At 45.0% G+C, this 20633-nt stretch overlaps 1 long non-coding RNA gene across 1 annotated transcript in view; it reads right to left on the bottom strand.

Moving 5' to 3' along the window:
* Positions 1-8162: 8162 nt before the first annotated feature.
* Positions 8163-20633, bottom strand: part of LOC140396226 (uncharacterized) — a 32828-nt gene continuing 20357 nt past the window's right edge. The window contains exon 3 of the long non-coding RNA XR_011936485.1: positions 8163-8498. This is a non-coding gene — a long non-coding RNA (uncharacterized lncRNA). The remainder of the gene's footprint in view (positions 8499-20633) is intronic.

Here is a 20633-nt window from a genome sequence, read left to right as displayed (position 1 = left end):
AAAAAAAAGAAGCAGTGTTGGCTGGGTGATTACCTAGGTGATGGGGGGGGGGGGGGGGGGGGCGGCGGTAGCATGTTCCAAGATTATAATTCCCGCATACTCTGCCCCCACCACCCCCAACAACACTTCTCGGCTCACCACAAAAATAATCAATTCTTGAGTACACTTCGTACACGTGCGAGAAGAGGGAATACTCCCTCTCCTCCGGGTTCTTAAACCTCCACAGGTCCACCATGCCCATTCTTTCCGTAAACCCTCCCAGCTCTTTTGCCATCCGCAGCCTCTCCATTGGCCTGGGGCTCGACCTGTCCACCCTCGGTTCCAGCACGAAATAATTTAAAAAAAAAAAATTTAGAATACCCAATCAATTTTTTCCAATTAAGGGGCAATTTAACGTGGCCAATCCACCGAGCCTGCAAATCTTTGGGTTGTGGGGGGCGAAACCCACGCAAACACGGGGAGAATGTGCAAACGCCACACTGTGAGGCAACAGGGCTAACCCACTTTAGACCTGGCAAACACCCACCGTGCTGCCCTCCAGCACACAATTAAAGTCTCCTCCCATAATCAACTGGTGCGTGGCCAAGTCCGGAATGGCTTACAGCAACCCCCCTCATAAACGCCACGTTGTCCCAATGAAGTGCATATACATTTACTCGCACCACCGGCGTCCCCTCCAACACTGCTCACTATCATGTATCTCCCATCCGGGTTCCGCACTTCCTTGTCACTTACAAACCCCATCTTTTTACTCAACAGAATGGCCACCCCCTGCTACTTCAAGTCAAACTCCGAGTGAAACACCCACCCATCTCTTTCTCAACCTAACCTGATCCCTCACCTGGAGGTGCATCTCCTGCAGAAAGACCACCCCATCTTCAGACGTATCAAATGCGCAAAGACCCAAGATCTCTTCACCGGCCCGTCAGCTCCCATACGTTCCATGTTATGTACCTTACCGGAGGCTTGCGTCTCCATTCCCCTCTACTGTCCACCATCCTCCCCTACCGATTCTGTCCCCTTTAATTTTACCCTAAATCGGGCCCATCCAAGATGGCCCCCTTCTCCGCCCATGACCATGCTTCTCCTCCAACACTGCCCCGTCACATCTCCCTTCCCCCATCGGCCAACCCTCGTGGCCATATCCCCTACCTCACTTCTGTTCACCAACATTACCTCCCAGTGTGGCAGCTCCTGTCTGAAGGCTCCTCCTATCTACCTCCCTTTTCTACTTGATCTGTGTAAAAGGTTCCCTGTGGTCCTGCTGCTCCCTCACCCAAACAAAGACACATCCAAAACCACAGTATTATAATTAAATGGACATAAAATGTAACTGACAATCTAATATCCCTTTCCCAAACCCCCCTTTCTAACCACACCCATTCTCTTCATATACACGCACATAGATACAAACAACACCGAGGGGAAAGGGTGGTGAAAAGAGAAAGAAAATAGGAATAAAATAAACGGATAAAGTTCTTTGATGCACTGGGATGATTTCCGGTTAGTGTCTCCCCGAAGTTCAGCTTTTATTTTGATACTTCTTCCTTTTAGATTTGAGATGTGTTTTTCTGGCAAAGACTCAGAATCATTCCAAGTTCACAGCAAATCCTGCCAGGTACTCGCTGCTTTCAGAACAATAAAGCAACGGCGGAATTCTCCGTTCCTGCCAGGTTCTCGCTACTTTCAGAACAATAAAGCAACGGCGGAATTCTCCGTTCCTGCCAGGTTCTCGCTGCTTTCAGAACAATAAAGCAACGGCGGAATTCTCCGTTCCTGAGACTAAGTGTTGATGCCGGGGCAGAATTTGTGGATTTCTACAACAGCAAAACTGGTGCCTCACCTGGACCGATTCAACGACTGTTAAAGGGCTAGCACCAGCATCACGTGGAACACAATCAATTCCAATGAGAAATGGTGCCGGGTTCGGCGGATTCGCGATTGGCATTCAGGAGGCCCACAAGCCGCATAGACACACTTCATGGAGTCATAGATGTTTACAGCATGGAAATAGGCCCTTCGGCCCAGCTTGTCCATGCCGCCCAGTTTCTATCACTAAGCTTGTCCCACTTGCCCGCATTTGGCCCATATCCCTCTATACCCACCCTGCCCATGTAACTGTCTCACTGCTTTTTAAAGGAAAACAATTGTACCTCCCTCTACCACTGCCTCTGGCAGCTCGTTCCAGATGCTCACCACCCTCTGTGTGAAGAAATTTCCCCTCTGGTCTCTTTTGTATCTCTCCCCTCTCACCTTGAACCTATGCCCTCTAGTTCTAGACTCCTCTACCTTTGGGAAAAGATGCTGATTATCTACCTTATCTATGCTCCTCATTATTTTATAGACCTCTACGCTCCAAGGAAAAAAGTCCCAGCTTATCCAGCCTCTCCTTCTAACACAGACCATTAAGTCCTAGTAGCATCCTCGTAAATCACTTCTGCACTTTCTAGTTTAACAATATCCTCCCTATAATAGGGTGACCAGAACCGAACACAGTATTCCATTTGTGGTCTTACCAATGTCTTGTACAACTTCAACAAGACGTCCCAACTCCTGTATTCAATATTCTGATCATCAAAATCTTGCATGCTGAATGCCTTCTTCACCACCCTGTCCACCTGCGACTCCACCTTCAAGGAGCTGTGAACCTGTACCCCTAGATATCTTTGTTCTGTAACTCTCCCCAACTCCCTACCATTAACTGAGTAGGTCCTGCCCTGATTTGACCTACCAACATGCACCACCTCACATTTATCCAAATTAAACTCCATCTGGCATTCATCGGCCTACTGGTCCAATTGGTCAAGATCTTGTTGCAATCTTATATAACTTTTTCACTATCCACTATGCCACCAACCTTGGTGTCATCTGCAAACTTACTAACAATGACTCCTACATTCTCACCCAAAATCAAAAATGGAACTCCCCCTCCTCTCCTATCTCCTGGTCTATCTTTTCTATAGCACCTGTACCCCAGAACATTGAGCTTCCCGTCCTGCCCCTCCTTTAGCCTCTCCCCACACACACCACCCCATCAACAAGTTGGCACTGGTTGCGCTAGAGCACACCAATCCCGTTGATGGGTCGGCTGTAGCCTGAGGGCACGTGGGGGGGGGGGGGTGGCCTGGTGGACACAGATACGACCTGTGGCCCTACGTTCACAGTGGGCAGTCAGCGGCGTGTGCAGCTGCAGGGCTGCCTTGCAGGCCGCGGCAATGGTGTTCCATGCTGCCCACCCCGACCCCACAGCCCACCTCCTGGCTACCCTAACCCCCCCCCCCCGCCTTGGCAGAAGCCCCCTGGCCAGCGGCACAACTGTCAGCAAACTATGGCGATGTTGGACACTTTCTGTACCCCCTCACTCCCCCTCAACAGCCAATCCGCCTGTTTCACGATTTTCACAAAGTGAACCTTGCCATCGGGAATTCTTCCAGGTGGAGGCGGAGAATCGTGGAGGCCCCAGAGAATACAGGGCAGGCCCCCTAATGATATACCAAGGGTGTTTACTGTACATGCGGAGTGGAACGCATTGACGCTGCTGTCGCGGCACTGGAGAATTGCGATTTGGCATGAAACCAGTACTCCCTACGATTTTGGAGTCAAAACCGATTCTCCGTTCAATCATGTTTCCCGATTCAGGTGTCAGCCGATGGAGAATCATGCCTCAGTTCTTTCACTTCAGCAATCAGGAGAGATAGATAGATAGAGAGAGAGAGAGAGAGAAAACATTTCCACCCAGTCCTCTCAGAAAGCATCATGCAGCAACTAATCACTGGCCATTGTCAGGCAGAACACTGTCCCTGGCCAACACAACAGTTGCGAGCCAACCAATGTTCATGCGGGTTCGATTCCCGGCTTGGGTCACTGCCTGTGTGGAGTCTGCACGTTCTCCCCGGGTTTCCTCCGGGTGCTCCGGTTTCCTCCCTCAGTCCAAAGATGTGCAGGTTAGGTGGATTGGCCATGCTAAATTGCACTTAGTGTCCAAAATTGCCCTTAGTGTTGGGTGGGGTTACTGGGTTATGGGGATAGGGTGGAGGTGTGGGCTTGGGTAGGATGCTCTTTCCAAGAGCCGGTGCAGACTCGATGGGCCAAATGGCCTCCTTCTGCACTGTAAATTCTATGATTCTATATTTCAAACATGGTTCCTCGTCTGACTTCTCCTTTCCAAAAACAAAACTTGGAAACACAATGCCCATGAACAAGCAGGCTGCTTCAACTTTGAGTCTTCTGCTGAAAGGCACATTCCGATTATGGGCCCATGGACCAAAATAATCTAATAACATAAAAGAAATGGGAACAAAGGAAATAAACAAGAAGTACTCGTACAATAAAATAATGTTTCCAGTCTGGCAGGTTCACTTACACTTAATAAATTTAATTAATTTTTACTGTCACCTTCGAGGAATATTTCAACATATTGACTGATCGGAGTTCAAAGGTGTTCCAATAGTAAAGTGTTTGAAATAACAGGGGCGAAATTCTCCCCCAACGGCGCGATGTCCGCCGACTGGCGCCAAACACGGCGCCAATCAGACGGGCATCGCGCCGGCCCAAAGGTGCGGAATGCTCCGCATCTTTGGCGGCCTAGCCCCAACATTGAGGGGCTAGGCCGACGCCGGAGGGATTTCCGCCCCGCCAGCTGGCGGAAATGGCGTTTGTTTCCCCGCCAGCTGGCGCAGAAATGCGGCGCATGCGCGGTTGCGTCAGCGGCCGCTGTCAGTTTCCCGCGCATGTGTAGTGGGGAGAGTCTCTTCCGCCTCCGCCATGGTGGAGGCCGTAGCGGAGGCGGAAGGGAAAGAGTGCCCCCACGGCACAGGCCCGCCCACGGATCGGTGGGCCCCGATCGCGGGCCAGGCCACCGTGGGGGCACCCCCCGTGGTCAGATCGCCCTGCGCCCCCCCCAGGACCCCAGAGCCCGCCCACGCTGCCTGGTCCCGCCGGTAAATACCAGGTTTGATTTACGCCGGCGGGACAGGCAATTTCTGGGCGGGACTTCGGCCCATCCGGGCCGGAGAATCCAGCGGGGGGTCCCGCCAACCGGCGCGGCCCGATTCCCGCCCCCGCCCAATCTCCGGTACCGGAGACTTCGGCGGGGTAGGGGGCGGGATTCACGCCGGCCTACGGCCTACGGCGGGGGGTCGGAGAATGACGCCCCAGATCTATAATCTTAAATTGTCCAAGTTTTATTGACTAAATTCCATTTCAGAAAGTGCAACTTAAGAGAACTTGACTTGTAACTTCAACAAATGTTACGGTCCTAAAACTATTCAATATGTTCAGATCAAATTGGACTACCTTTAGTTAATGTGAACAAATCAAGATTTGCCATGACGGTTAGCTACATCATATTTAAAAAGTGTTTCAATCACTTACTCTGAAATTTAGTCCACTCTTACTACTCTGGTAATAACCTGGAGCAAGAGTTGGATAAAAGGACTGCAAAGCAGGCAACAAACTGTCCTGACCTGGGCAGCCTGAGGTCCAAGATTCCTTAGCCTCCTCTGCATAGCACCGGTCAATGTACGGAAGTTTGTGGATGACACAAAGATTGGCCGGGCGGTTAACAGTGAAATTGAGTATCTTGCATTCCAGGAAGATATAGATGGGATGGTCAAGTGGGCAGATAAGAGGCAGCCTTCGCCTCATTGATCGCTCGAAGGTGAATCCTGATGGATTGGAGAGCAACCTCTCCACCCTATGCCCTGGCGTGGCGGGGGGACCTGTTGGAATTCTTAACTCTTGAGAAGGTTAAGTTTGAACTGAGGGGAAGGATGGAGGGGTTCTACAATTCATGGGCATTATTCATTATGCACTTTCAAGAACTGGATAACATCGAACATTAGTTGGGGCGTGTGGGTGGGAAGGTTGGGGGAAGGGGTCTGTGTGTGTTAATGCCAACTATGGGTGATCCCTAATTCTTTTTGTCATTTGTTTGTGTGAACATGCGGGCTAATGTCTGGGGTTTGGTGGGAGGATGAGATCGTTGTTATTGATATGGGGATTGACATATTTGTTACTGATTATTGTTTATTGTCGGTGGGTGTAAATTTGGGAGAAAATTTGAAAAAGGAGAATAAAAAATATTTTTTTTAAAAGTGGGCAGATAAGTGGCAGTTAGAATTTGACCCTGAAAAGTGTGAGGTGATTCACTTTGTAAGGATAAATTTGACAAGGACGTATTCAATGTCACTGGGAAGTTCTGAGGAACAAAAGGACCTTGGCGTGCTTGGCCATCAATCTCTGAAGGTGGGAGGGCAGGTTAATACGGTGGTGAAAAAGGCATATGGGACACTTGCCTTTATCAAGTGAGGCACAGATTAGAAAAGCAGGGAAGTCATGTAGGAGTTGTATAAAACATTGGTGAAGGGCAATCTGATCGAGGAGTACATGATTATGAGGGGCATGGACAGGGTGTATAGGGAGCAGCTGTTTCCCTTAGTTGGTCAGTCACGAGGGGACACAGGTTCAAGGTGAGTGGCAGGAGTGTTAGGGAGGATGTGAGGAAAATCTTTTTTACCCAGAGGGTGGTGACGGTCTGGAATGCACTGCCTGGGAGGGTAGTAGAGGTGTGTTGCCTCACATCCTTTAAAAAGTACCGGGATGAGCACTTGGTACATCATAACATTCAAGGCTATGGACCAAGTGCTGGCAGAAGGGATTAGATGGGCAGGTCAGATGTTTATCATGTGTTGGTGCAGACTCGATGGCTGAAGGGCTTCTTAGGCACTGTATTTTCTGTGATTCATTTGGAAACAGCAGGAAATGTGTGGAAGTACAATGGCAACGAGCGGAAGATCATTGCAAGGACGTGTCTGGGAAGGCTTCGCAATTGAAGGGAGCCCAAGTCAGGAGTACATAAATGTATTATATGTACATAAATACAGGTCTTTTTTCTGAGACCTGGGACAGGCCTCCTGTGTCTCCTCCCACCCCGATCCTCACAAGGAAAGTCAGAAAAGTTTGAAAAGGTTTTCTGCATTTCTTTTCTTTTCTGGCCAGGGCTTCTCTTCCAATGTAGATTGGATAGGTGGGAAAGCCACAATAACAACCTGGTCTGGACAAGTTAATTGGTGCTGGATATGCATACTTACTGGGAAAATCTTACTGCTCAGCAAAAATTGGAACATGCAAAATGTTGTGAATGTTAGTGGGAGAATCTGGTGATTTTTATAATCCACCAAGTTTCTGCCGGGTACCCTGAGCTTTGAATTATTAACATTATGCGGAAATACATTCAATTTTTTTAAATTCCTTTCTCCAAGTTACAAAGCCAATGCGGTGTGAACAGGGCAAGCCCTTAAACCATCTCCTTGCTTACTCCAAAAACCAATGCAAATTTAAATTAAATCCAATTCATGGTCCCCACAAAATGGACGTACTAAATCCAAACTGACAAGAACAGGCATTACACCTGATCTCAGGCTTGATCCTGTGGTCAATAACATCATGCAGAAACACACTATGGAAGAATGTATACGGTTCCCCACTGGAGCAATTATTCTTGCCATGTTTTGCAATCTAGTTGATAAGACATCACATCAGAGTAGATGTGAACTCTAGGTTTGCTGTACTGTTGAACTAAAATTCTTAAAATTAAAACTTTAAATTAGGATAAGCATGTTTTTTATGGAAGGGTTGTATTCGGGAACCAAAGCTGCTCAAAGAGAACCTAGCAACTATATATCTTGGTATTGAAAGGAATTTATTTTCAATTTATATTTATTTTGAGTCTTTAATAAAGGAATTATGACATCATTCAACTTTGTTCACAGCCCTGGAAAAGATATGACAAAAAGTACTGATAAATGCATTGGCAATTGGTTGTAAAAAACAAAGCAAGTTCCTTGAATTTGTGTAAGCATTAATACCTATTTTAGGAACAAATGCCCTGTTCTTTAAATGAGAATGCTACAAACATGAAGCTGAAGGGGAAAAATACAGCAAATATCAGCATGTGGAGGCTGTAAACAAACATGAGCTTACAATATCAGGACAATTTAAGATGGAACTGGTACACGATGTACCTAGTAAACCCAAGCATATTTCAAAATGTATTGATGATGCATTGATGGATTCATCTTCTCTTGGGCAGTCCCTCAGGGTTCGAGATTGACTTGCTTCCACTCCAGGGAGGTGGGTTCTATGGTGGCTGAATAGTCCAATCCTGGATCTGCGGACTCTGCCATAGGTTTGGTGTTTGATGAGATGGGTGGGTGGGACACTCTGGATCCTGCGCTCCCTTTCTGCTGGCCTCCGCGTGCTCCATCCTGCGACGCTCGAGGTGATGTGCCTTCGCAGATGCTTCTCCAGTTTGTGTGTTCTAAGACAAGCAATTCTCACGTATCAGTGGGGATGTTGCATTTATTTAGGGAGGCTTTCAGAGTGTCCTTGTAACGTTCCCTCTGCCCTCCTCGTGATCGCTTGCCATTGCGGAGCTCGGAGTAGAGCACTTGTTTTGGGATATGGATTCATTGTGGCATTCTGACTGTGAGAACCATCTGTAAAACACCAGAGAACATGAAAGAAAAAATTTGTATGTTCTGTGAGAAAGCTTTGCCAACAGTCCTACAACTAGATCCAGCGCACCTTGTGGAGTAAAATACTGTAATTTGCGATTCTCAAATAATATAATCTTATTGCAGAAGTTTAAAATAATAGGATAACGCAGCACAGAAGGTCATTGCCAGCTCTTTCAAAAGAGTTCTCCAATTAGCCCCAGTTCCCTCTCTATCCCCCATAACCTTGCAAATGTTTCCTTCGGTTTTGGTCATGTCAGCATCGCAGACTAACATTTGTTTGCACCAGAATGAATGAATCTGGTTAACACTGAGGTAATCTGGTGTTATTAATACTGATTGAGGGATACATTTTGACCAGGACACTGGGGATAACTTCGAAATAGAGCCTTTACAAGTATTCATCCAATTCCATTTTCAAAGTTATTATGAAGTCTGCATATGGTAGCCTTTCAGGCTGTACCTATCAGATTATAACCCATTCTGTAAAATGTCTCTTTTTCATACCACCGCTGGTTCCTTAGTCAATGATTGTAAATCTTTGTGCTTTGGTTACCAACCCTTCTGTCAATGCAAACAGTTTCTACTTTTATAGTCGATCAAAATCCTTCATGACTTTGACACCTACTTTCCTCTAAGGGGAACAAACCCAGAATCTCGCGAATAAATACAGAAACTGCTCTCAATAAACATTGGAGTTTCTCTAGTCTCTCCACGTAACTGAACTCTTTCATCCGTGCTAGAATTATTTGATATTTCCTCTGCACCCGCTCTCTCCTAATGTGTGGTGCTCAGAGTTGGAGCCACAATACTCCAGCTGGTACCTAATCAGTGTTTTATAAAAGTGTAGCATAACTTCCTTGTATTTGTACTCTTACAGAGGATCTAAGGAACAGAAACAGGCCATTCAGCCCAACTAGTCCATGCTGGCAGTAATGCTCCACTCAGCCTCCTCCCATCCCTTCTCATCTAAATCAATCATTATAACCTTCTATTCTTTTCTCCCTCACATAATTGCCTAGCTTCCTCTTAGATGAATCTATGCTATTTGCTTCAGCCACTCCCACAAGCTTATCAGGCTTTGTGTAAGTGAATTTCCGACTGGGTTTCTTGGTGACTATTTCACATTGGTGGCCTCTAGTTAAACTTCTCCTCACAAGAGGAAACATTCTCTCTGAATCCACTTTAACAAAACAGTTCATAATTTTAAAGACCTCCATTAGGTCACCCCTCAGCCTTCCTATGTTGACACCCAGCCTGTGAAACCTTTCTTGATATGTATACCCACACATTTCTGGCATCATCCTTGTAAATCTCTGTACTCTCTCCAGTGACTCTGTATGTTTTTTATAATACGGACACCAGAAATACATGCAATAGTCCAAATATGGTCTAAGTACCGTTTGGTACAGGTGTTTGGAGATCTTCCCTACTTGCAATTCTAAAATACCCTCAGCGGAATTCTCCATCGGCGGGATTCTCCTGTCCACCGGAAACGCACCCACGCCCATGGATTTCCCGACGTCGCGAGGTGGCCACATTGGGAAACCCCATTGGCTGGCTTTGGGAATGGAGAATCCCACTTCCGGCGGAGGTGCTCCATGCCAGAAAACGCGGTTGGTGGACCGGAGAATCCCGCCCCCCATTCGCCTTTTTATTAAACCTTTTTTACTTGGCCTACCACCTTCAAAGACTTGTGTAAGCACATCCTCGGGTGTCTGATTCTCCACCCCCTTTAAAATTGTGGCACTTAGTTAATAACACCTCTTCTCATTCTTCCTACCAAAATGAATCACTTCAAGGGAGGCATCGTGGCACAGTGGCTAGCATTGCTGCCTCACAGCTCCAGGGTCCCAGGGTCAATTCCAGCCCTGGGTGATTGTCTGTGCGGAGTCGGCACTTTCTCCCCATGTCTGCGTGGGTTTCCTCCGGGTGCTCCAGTTTCCTCCCACAGTCCAATGATGTACAGGTTAGGTGGATTGACCATGCTAAATTGCTCCTTAGTTTCCAGGCATGTGCGGGCTAGGTGGGGTTACGGGGATAGGGGCAGTGGGCCTAGGTAAAGTGCTCTTTCAGAGGGCCGGTGTAGACACGATGGGCTGAATGGTCTCCTTCTGCATTGCAGGATCTCTGTGGTTCTACTGCTCAACCAGGTGTCCATTCTGAGTAACACTTTGCAGCAATTTAGGTACTTGAATTGGATGGATTTGGGTTTATTGTCATGTGTACCGCGGTACAGTGAAAAGTATTGTTCTGCGTACAGTCCAGATCATTCCATACATGAATAACCAGAGGACATAAGACAAATACACAATGTAAATACATAGACACAGACATCAGGTGAAGCATGCAGAGTGTAGTACTACTCAGTAGAGTAGATGTGTGGAGAGATCAGTTCAGTCCATAAGCGGGTCATGCAGGAGGTAACAGTGGAGAAGAAGCTATTTTTGAATCTGTTAGTGCGTGTTCTCAGATTGTATGTCCTGCCCGATGAAAGAGGTTGGAAGAAAGAATAACCCGGGTGGGAGGGGTCTTTGATTATGCTGCCCGCTTTCCCAAGGCGGCGGGAGGTGTAGATGGGAGGTAGTTTTATGTGATGGACTGGGCTGTGTTCACGACTCTCTGTAGTTTTTTACAGTCTTGGGCCGAGCAGTTGCCATACCAGGCTGTGATGCAGCCAGATAGGGTTCTTTATATGGTGCGTCTGTAAAAATTGGTAAGAGTGAATGTGGACATGCTGAATTTCCTTAGTTTCCTGAGGAAGTATAAATGCTGTTGTGCTTTCTTGGTCATGGCATCAACTTGGGTGGACCAGGACAGATTGTTAGTGATGTGCCCACCTAGGAATTATAAGCTGTCAGCCATCTCCATCTCGGTACCATTGATGCAGACAGGGGTGTGTACGATTCTTTGTTACCTGAGTTCAATGACCAGCTCCTTAGTTTTGCTGAAGTTGAGAGAGATTGTTTTCGTTACACTAGGTTATCTATCTCCCTCCTATACTCTGATTCGTTGTTTTTTGAGATCCGGCCCACTACGGTTGTGTCATCAAAAAACTTGTAGATGAAATTGGAGCCAAATTTTGTCACACAGTCAGGTGTGTATAGGGAGTATAGTTGGGGTCTAAGTACGCAATTTTGTGGGGTCCCGGTATTGAGGGCTATCATGGAAGAGGCATTGTTGTTTATCCTTACTGATTGTGGTCTATGGGTCACGAAGTCGAGGATCAGCTACAGAGGGAGTAGCTGCAGAGGGACCTAGCCAAGTCCTAGGTTTTGGAGTTTTGATATGAGCTTGGCTGGGATTTTGGTGTTGAAGACTGAGCTGTAGTCAATTAATAGGAGTCTGATGCAGGAGTCCTTGTTGTCAAGATGCTCCAGGGATGAGTATTGGGTCAGGGAGAGGGCGCCTGCTGTGGACCGGTTGTGACGGTATGCAAATTGCAGTGGATCAAGGTATTCTGGGATGCAAAAACTGAAGGTTATTAGGTACAGATAATTAGCTCTTGAGACATGGGCTGCAAGGAAGCAATTATTAGAAGGTGCAAAATCAAACAGTCCATTTATGCTGAGGGATTTTCGTTTAGGTGATTTATGTATATGGTCACCGGAAAGTGAATGTACAGTGATGCTGGAGACCAAGTATATCCCTGAGATATGGGATTCCTAGATCTGGCAGAGCATGAAAGAAACACCCAATGCTTATGAATGTGCAGTAAAGGATCGGCCGGGGTTGGAAGCGGGTGCAGATATTTTAGCCTTCGCCTCGCTGATCGCTTGAAGGCGGATCCTGTTGGTGTGGAGGTCAGTTTCTCCACCCTGTGCCCTGACATGGCGGGGGGATCTGTTGGTGTTTTTAACACTCATGAAGGTGAAGTTTGAGTTGAGTGGAAGGATGGAAAGGTTCTACAATTCATGGGCTTTGTTTATTATGGACTTTCAAGAATTGGATGACATCGAACATTAGGGGGTGGTTGAGGTGGTGGTGTGGGGTGGGGATTGGACTGTATGTGTTATTGGTGACTATGTATGGGTGGATGGTGGATTCCTGAATTCTTTTCTTCGATGTTTGTATTTAAAATGCTTGGTGGGAGGGAGGAATTGTTGGTCAGGGGACATTGTATTTGTTACCATTGATTGTTTGTTGATGGGTGTAAATTTGGGTAAAAATGTGAAAAAGGAGGAGAATAAAAATATTTATTTAAAAAAAATGAATGTGCAGTAAATAAAAGGTGGTGAGCGTGGACAGTGACACTGATATAATGCTGGCCTAGTGAGAGAAACCTGATAGGCCATTTGCCTGAACAAGATGCCCAGGGCCCAGTTACCATTATAATGGTAACCAATGAACATTGGGTGACTGCTTTGCGAGCCACAACTGTTCGGTTCCCACGTGAGAACCTGAGATTCTGGTTGACAGGCAGTGTAATCCTCCATCCTGCTCTCACACCAAGCTCTCTGACATCCTGTAGTGTTCCAATGAAGATCAACATAAGTTCAAAGAATAGTATCTTTCGATTGTGCAATTTACAGCCTTCAGGACTCAACAATGAGGTCTTACAGTTGAGACCTTAACTTCTTCATTGCATTTGATATTAACTAATTTTTCAGTTGTTTTTGCTTTTGGATGGCAGCTGTCCATTATTTGTGCCACTCACATAACCTCGAAACACATCTTTTGACTCTTTACTTGTTCAATGACACTCCCTTGTACTTTGAAGGATTCAAGCCTTCCACCTTATCATAAACTTTCCCTTTCGTCCTTTGCCTCACCCTCACCCCTTTCACTGATTACAATTCTAACTTTATCCTGTTCCAATTAAAGGTCATTGACCGGAAACTTTGTGTGTGATTGAACGGAAAGATTTTGTAGAGTCATTTCAGGAACGATTGCCGGGGTGTTTCTTGACGGCCACGTTGGCGAGATTGTGGCCCCTATTTAACACACTTAGTGTTGAAATGAGCCCCCGTGTGCTTCTCGCCATTACTGGCTGCCTCACCATCTGATTCGTCTGACTTGTGCCTCCGCTTCTCGCCGCTGCTTTTCAACGCTCCCTAGCTCTCATTCCAGTCAAGACCCAAGCATGGCAGCGTGCAGACCTGCTCCTTAGTTTGTGAATGCAGACCTAGCCAGGCTTCTCGACGCCGTCAATGTTAGATGGGACATCTTGTTCACCCCGAGGGGGCCAGAGGACCAGTAGCCAGGTCATGAATACCGCCTGGGAAGCAGTGGCAGCAGCTGTCAGTGTGGGCAGCATGACAAGGAGGACTGTCGTCCAATGTAAGAAGACAAACGACTTTGACCGAGCTGCAAGGGTAAGTTACCACCTCTCTCCTGGCATTGGTTCTGCCTGTCACCCTCAAATTCCCAACCCCCCCCACAATTCACTAGCTGACACCTCACACCCCCCCCCCCCCCATCCGATCTTTGTGCTTGTTTGTCCTTACCCCCCGGCACCCACCAGCACAACCCCTTCATGTCAGATCTGGTCCTGTGTAATGAGACAGGATTGATTAATGATCTCATGGTTAGGGATCCTCTCGGAAGGAGCGATCACAATATGGTGGAATTTAAAATACAGATGGAGGGTGAGAAGGTAAAATCAAACACTAGTGTTTTGTGCTTAAACGAAGGGGATTACAATGGGATGAGAGAAGAGCTAGCTAAGGTAGACTGGAAGCAAAGGCTTTATGGTGAAACAGTTGAGGAACAATGGAGAACCTTCCAAGCGATTTTTCACAGTGCTCAGCAAAGGTTTATACCAACAAAAAGGAAGGACGGTAGAAAGAGGGAAAATCAACCGTGGATATCTAAGGAAATAAGGGAGAGTATCAAATTGAAGGAAAAAGCATACAAAGTGGCAAAGATTAGTGGGAGACTAGAGGACTGGGAAATCTTTAGGGGGCAACAGAAAGCTACTAAAAAAGCTATAAAGAAGAGAAAGATAGATTATGAGAGTAAACTTGCTCAGAATATAAAAACAGATAGTAAACGTTTCTACAAATATATAAAACAAAAAAAGAGTAGCTAAGGTAAATATTGGTCCTTTAGAGGATGAGAAGGGAGATTTAATAATGGGAGATGAGGAAATGGCTGAGGAACTGAACAGGTTTTTTGGGTCGGTCTTCACAGTGGAAGACACACATAACATGCCAGTGACTGATGGAAATGAGGCAATGACAGGTGAGGACCTTGAGAGGATTGTTATCACTAAGGAGGCAGTGATGGGCAAGCTAATGGGGCTAAAGGTAGCCAGGTCTCCTGGCCCTGATGGAATGCATCCTAGAGTGCTAAAAGAGCTAGCTAGGGAAATTGCAAATGCACTAGTGATAATTTACCAAAATTCACGAGACTCTGGGTGGTCCTGGCAGATTGGAAATTAGCAAACGTGACACCACTGTTTAAAAAACTAGGTAGGCCGAAAGCGAGTTATTATAGGCCATTTAGCTTAACTTCGGTAGTAGGGAAGATGCTGGAATCTATCATCAAGGAAGAAATAGCGAGGCATCTGGATGGAAATTGTCCCATTGGGCAGTCGCAGCATGGGTTCATAAAGGGCAGGTCGTGCCTAACTAATTTAGTGGAATTTTTTGAGGATATTACCAGTGCGGTAGATAACGGGGAGCCAATGGATGTGATATATCTGGATTTCCAGAAAGCTTTTGACAAGGTGCCACTTAAAAGGTTGCTGCATAAGATAAAGATGCATGGCATTAAGGGTAAAGTAGTAGCATGAATAGAGGATTGGTTAATTAATAGAAAGCAAAGAGTGGGGATTAATGGGTGTTTCTCTGGTTGGCAATCAGTAGCTAGTGGTGTCCCTCGGGGATCAGTGTTGGCCCACAATTGTTTATAATTTACATAGATGATTTGGAGTTGGGGACCAAAGGCAATGTGTCCAAGTTTGCAGACGACACTAAGATGAGTGGCAAAGCAAAAAGTGCAGAGGATGCCGGAAGTCTGCAGAGGGATTTGGATGTTAAGTAATGGGTTAAGAGACATCGCAATTAGTTGTCTCATTTATGTTAATTGACACTGATATGTAAACGGGCTTCAGCTGGCCTCTGTCAGGTGATGTATAGTGAGAGTTTTGTGCAAAGGCTGTTGGAAGGAAATAAATGTGTGTTTGTGAAAAAGGAACAGAACTTTAGACTCTTCATATCACAGCAACTAAAACGTCTAACAATTGGTAGCAGAGGATGGTTGCTGTGTAAATGTGAAGGGTTGAAAGATACAACTTTTCCAGATCAAACCAAGGAGTGAGTGAGAAAAGAAAAAAAAAGAAGGGATATATGGCTGAACCGAGGATAAAGATGGCTGGATATAACTATCCTCCCTCATTTTCTGAAAGGGAATCGTACGACCAATGGAGAAGTGCAGTAGTTATGTGGACTAAGGTAACTGCTATGGGAAAGAGAAAACAAGGTATGGCATTGGCTCTTTCTCTACCATATGGCAGTAAAAATCGAAACAAAGTGCTTTCTGAGCTGGAATTGGAAGAGTTTGACTCAGAAGAAGGTCTGGAGACTTTGTTACATTATATGGGTAAGATTTATAAGAAAGATGACTTGTTAAGTGCGGATGAAGCATGGTCGGATTTTGATAAGTTCCGGAAAATGGAGGATATCTCCATGGAAGACTATGTAATGGAATTTGGCAGACTATATAAAAGACTGCAGAAACACAACCTGGAATTTCCACAGTCTGTGTTGGCCTTTAAATTACTTGACTGTGCTAGAGTGAGCAACATGGATAGGCTCCTGGTTTTGACAGGAGTTCAGTTTACTGATAAGGGTACCTTATTCGAACAGATGACAAAAGCTTTACAAAAGTTTCTGGGGAAACATTTGATTCCGATGGCTCTGATGACCCAAATAGGCCAGCCTGCAATAAGGCAGAATATGGAAGATACACTACTAACAGGATGGCGAAATCATATGGCTACAAACAGGGCTCAAGACTATAGAAGGAGACCGAGACAAGAAAATTATGAAGCGAGAAACCCAGTTAGAACCTACAATAGGAAGATGAACCCCAGAAATACACGGGGCATGATAAATCGATGTTTTCGATGTGACTCTCAATACCATTATGCTTTCAACTGTCAAACTCGTTATGATAGAGTGTTCGAAGCGACACATGACATGGAAGAGTCAGAAGAGGAAAAAGATAGCGACCAGAAAGAAGGCATTGTCCTATTGACAAGCAGTTTTACGCCGGTAATGAGGGTGTTGGTTGCAGAATCCTTCAACTGTGCTGTATTGGACAGTGGCTGCACATCCACTGTGTGTGGAATTGACTGGTTAAAATGTTACCTGGACTCTTTGAATGCTGAAAATCGTAACAATGTTAAGGAATTTGAAAGTTCCACAAGTTTCAGGTTTGGGGATGATAATACTCTGAAGTCGCTGAAAAGAGTGGTGATCCCTTGCAATATTTCCGGAGTAAATAATTTCATTAGCACGGATGTGGTATCAAGTGAGATACCTTTGCTTCTGAGCAGACCATCGATGAAGAAAGCACAAATGAAACTGGATATGGAACAGTATAAGGTAACAGTTTTTGGAAAGGCGGTGGACTTACAATTTGCACAGTTGGGATACTATTGTATTCCATTACTGACAAATAATATTTCAAGTAGAGTGGTTAAGGATGTGTTAATGGCAGTTGAAAATGGGACTTTAGCTGATAAAAAGCTTGCGGTATTAAAACTGCATAGGAAATTTGCACATCCTTCTCCTCGGAGGCTGAAAATTTTATTAAAGGTTGCAGGGGGAAGGGATGACGACTATACTAAACAGATAGAACAGGTTAGTGACCGCTGTGAAGTTTGTAGGAAGTACAGAAGGACACCAGAACGACCGATAGTAACCCTACCTTTGGCCAGGGATTTTAACGACATTGTGGCCATGGACCTTAAGATCTCGGATAAAGAAAATAATATATTTATTTTGCATTTTGTAGATTTAGCAACCAGATTTAGTCAATCAGCGATTGGACGAAGTAAAGAAAAGAGAGTAATTCTGGATCAAATCGTGGAAAAATGGATAGGGACAGGAATGGGTCCACTGGCAAAATTCCTTACGGACAATGGGGGAGAATTTGCTAATGATGAGTTTAGGGATATGTGTGAAAACATGAATATCAGAGTTATGAATACGGCTGCAGAAAGCCCATTTAGTAATGGTGTCTGTGAAAGAAATCATGCTGTCATCGATGACATGCTTCGGAAAATTTTGGCAGATCGACCAAATTGCAGGCTAAATTCAGCTTTAGCATGGGCAGTACATGCAAAGTATTAATTGCAGATGGTTGGGGGCTATAGTCCTTATCAATTAGTGTTTGGTAGAAATCCTAAAATTCCGTCCATTTTGGATGACCAGCCTCCAGCTTGGGAGGGGACTACAATTAGCTCTGTTTTTGCTGAACATTTAAATGCATTACATCGCAGTAGAAAAGCCTTTTTGGAAGCAGAAGTCTCTGAAAGAATTCGCAGAGCTTTAAGACATAACGTACGGCCATCAGATGCCGTTTTCCAGCAAGGAGGCATGGTATACTATAAGAGAGACAATTCTAATGAATGGAAAGGCCCAGGGAAGATCATAGGCATAGATGGCAAAACAATTATTTTTCAACATGGTAATCAGACTGTTAGGGTACATACATCAAGGATATTGGGTACAGATTACAAATTTTCAAATTTAGACAGAGCAGACAGACATGACGAGGAACCAGAGTCATCTGGTACGCATGTGTTACAGAACTATGAGGACCAATTAACTGATATAGACAGGGTTTCTGTGGAGGAACACAGCACTTCTGATGAATTAGAACAGGCCATTTTTCCGAAAGGGCAACTGCCAAACGTTGGTACAAAAGTGACATACTTGCCTGAAAGGTCTAGTCAATGGAAGGATGCAATTGTTATTAGTTGAGCAGGGAAGGCCACTGGAAAGTATAAACATTGGTTGAATGTACAGCATTCAGGGGAAGGAGTCAAGACAATTGATTGGGAAAACAAAGTTCAAAAATGGAGGGCAGTGCCAGTTCAGATAGTACATCTGATAGTGAACAGGTCCGCAGGAAAAGGTCAAGAACAATTGAAAGGACAACCCACAGCAGAAGGGAAAGATCCAGCAGTAGCAGTACAGAACGAGATACCAGGTGGGAGAGGGGACGTAGTTTATCAAGATCTCGGAACATGAGTAAGACTACGAATACTAATAGGAGTAGAAGCCTACATGCACGTGAGATTTTGGTGGCTTCAAATAAATTTGATGAAAAAGTTATCAAAGAAGCTAAACAGCAATAATTGCATAGTTGGAGTGAATTTGGGGTATACACGGAAGTACCGGATAGGGGACAAAGAGCTCTATCCCACAGATGGATTTGCACGGAAAAGGCTCTTCCGGATGGAACATATAAGGCAAAGGCCAGGCTTGTGGCAAGGGGATTTGAAGAAAACTTAGAAGATCAGGATTTAAGGGTAGATTCACCTACAGCAGGAAAGGTTATTTTAAAGATCTTCTTGGCTCTATTAGCCACAAAGGCATGGGAATGCAAATCTATAGATATAAAAGCTGCCTTTTTGCAGGGGCATCAGCTCCAGAGAGACATTTTTCTCCGTCCTCCTAAAGAAGCAGCTAACACAGAAGGGGTACTCTGGAAGTTGAACAAGTGTGTACATGGATTAAATGATGCATCTAGAGCCTGGTATTTTTCGGTAAGGTCAGTTTTGTTGCCAGTTGAAAGCAGATCCTGCAATGTTTTACTGGCATGAAAAAGGAAATCCTTCTGGCATTTTTATGATGCATGTCGATGATTTTTTGTGGGGTGGGACTAGTGATTTTGAAGCTATTGGAATCTCTGGTTTGAGGAACGAATTCAGGGTTGGAAGTCAGGCTTCCGGTGCATTTAAATATATTGGACTGGAAATTGGACGGACTAAGTTAGGGGCAACTTTACGTCAGCAATCTTATTTGGAAAGCATCAGCCCAATAGCAATTAGTCATGGCCGAGTTTCACAAAAAGACGCAATGGTTTCAAAGATGGAAAAAGAGCAACTGCAAAGTTTAATTGGGCAACTGAACTGGTTAGGTAGACAGACTAGACCGGACGTGAGTTTTGATGTCTTGGAGTTGAGTACAAAAATGAATGATCCCAAAGTGGAAGACATAATAAGAGCAAATAAAGCGTTGGCCAAACTAAAAATGCAGGAGTGTGTTTTGAAGTTTCAGGTGACCTCAGGCACTTGATACTCATAGTTTATAGTGATGCGTCCTACGCAAATTTATTGTGATGGGGTTTCAAGCGCAAGAGGCTTTATTATTTTCCTTTTGGGGTACAATGGTAAATGTTGCCCGCTTGTGTGGGAAACAAAGTAAATAAGGTAAAAAGCACTTTGGCTGCTGAGACATTAAGCCTTGTAGAGGCAGTGGATATGGCCTTTTATATAAGTATAATATTGACAGAAATTTTGGGATTAGGGGATTTGGGTAATATACCTATTGACTGTCACATTGACAATAAATCCCTGTGGGAAAATGTGCACTCTACAAAAAGTGTCAATGAAAACAGGTTACTGATAGACATGGCAAGTTTGAAGCAGATGTTGGACAGAGGGGAAATAACAAAAATTAAATGGGTCGACAGGAGCTACCAACTGTCAGACTGTTTTACGAAAAGAGGGACGAGTTCACAGAAACTTTTGGATATTGTTAATGAAGGGCGCTTGTTTCTGTGACTGTTTTTTTTCTTTCTCATCCAAACAAAAAAAAGGGAGGAAATCATGTGTGTGTTTTTGAGTTTCTTGAAATTTTGTTTTCACCTAATTTTTTTTTCTCCAAGGAAGGAGAGACTGTTAAGTAATGGGTTAAGAGACATTGCAATTAGTTGTCTCATTTAGGTTAAGTATCCATTAATTGACACTGATATGTGAAGGGTCTACAGGTGGCCTCTGTCAGGTGATGTATAGTGAGAGTTTTGTGCAAAGGCTGTTGGAAGGAAATAAATGTGTGTTTGTGAACAAGGAACAGAACTTTAGACTCTTCATATCACAGCAACTAAAACGTCTAACATTGGATAGGTTAAGTGAATGGGCTAGGGTCTGGCAGATGA

The sequence above is a fragment of the Scyliorhinus torazame genome, chromosome 19, assembly GCF_047496885.1.
Source record: "Scyliorhinus torazame isolate Kashiwa2021f chromosome 19, sScyTor2.1, whole genome shotgun sequence".
Taxonomy (NCBI): Eukaryota; Metazoa; Chordata; class Chondrichthyes; order Carcharhiniformes; family Scyliorhinidae; genus Scyliorhinus; species Scyliorhinus torazame.
The sequence above is the reverse complement of the archived record's forward strand: the minus strand, read 5'-3'. Positions and strand labels throughout refer to the sequence as shown.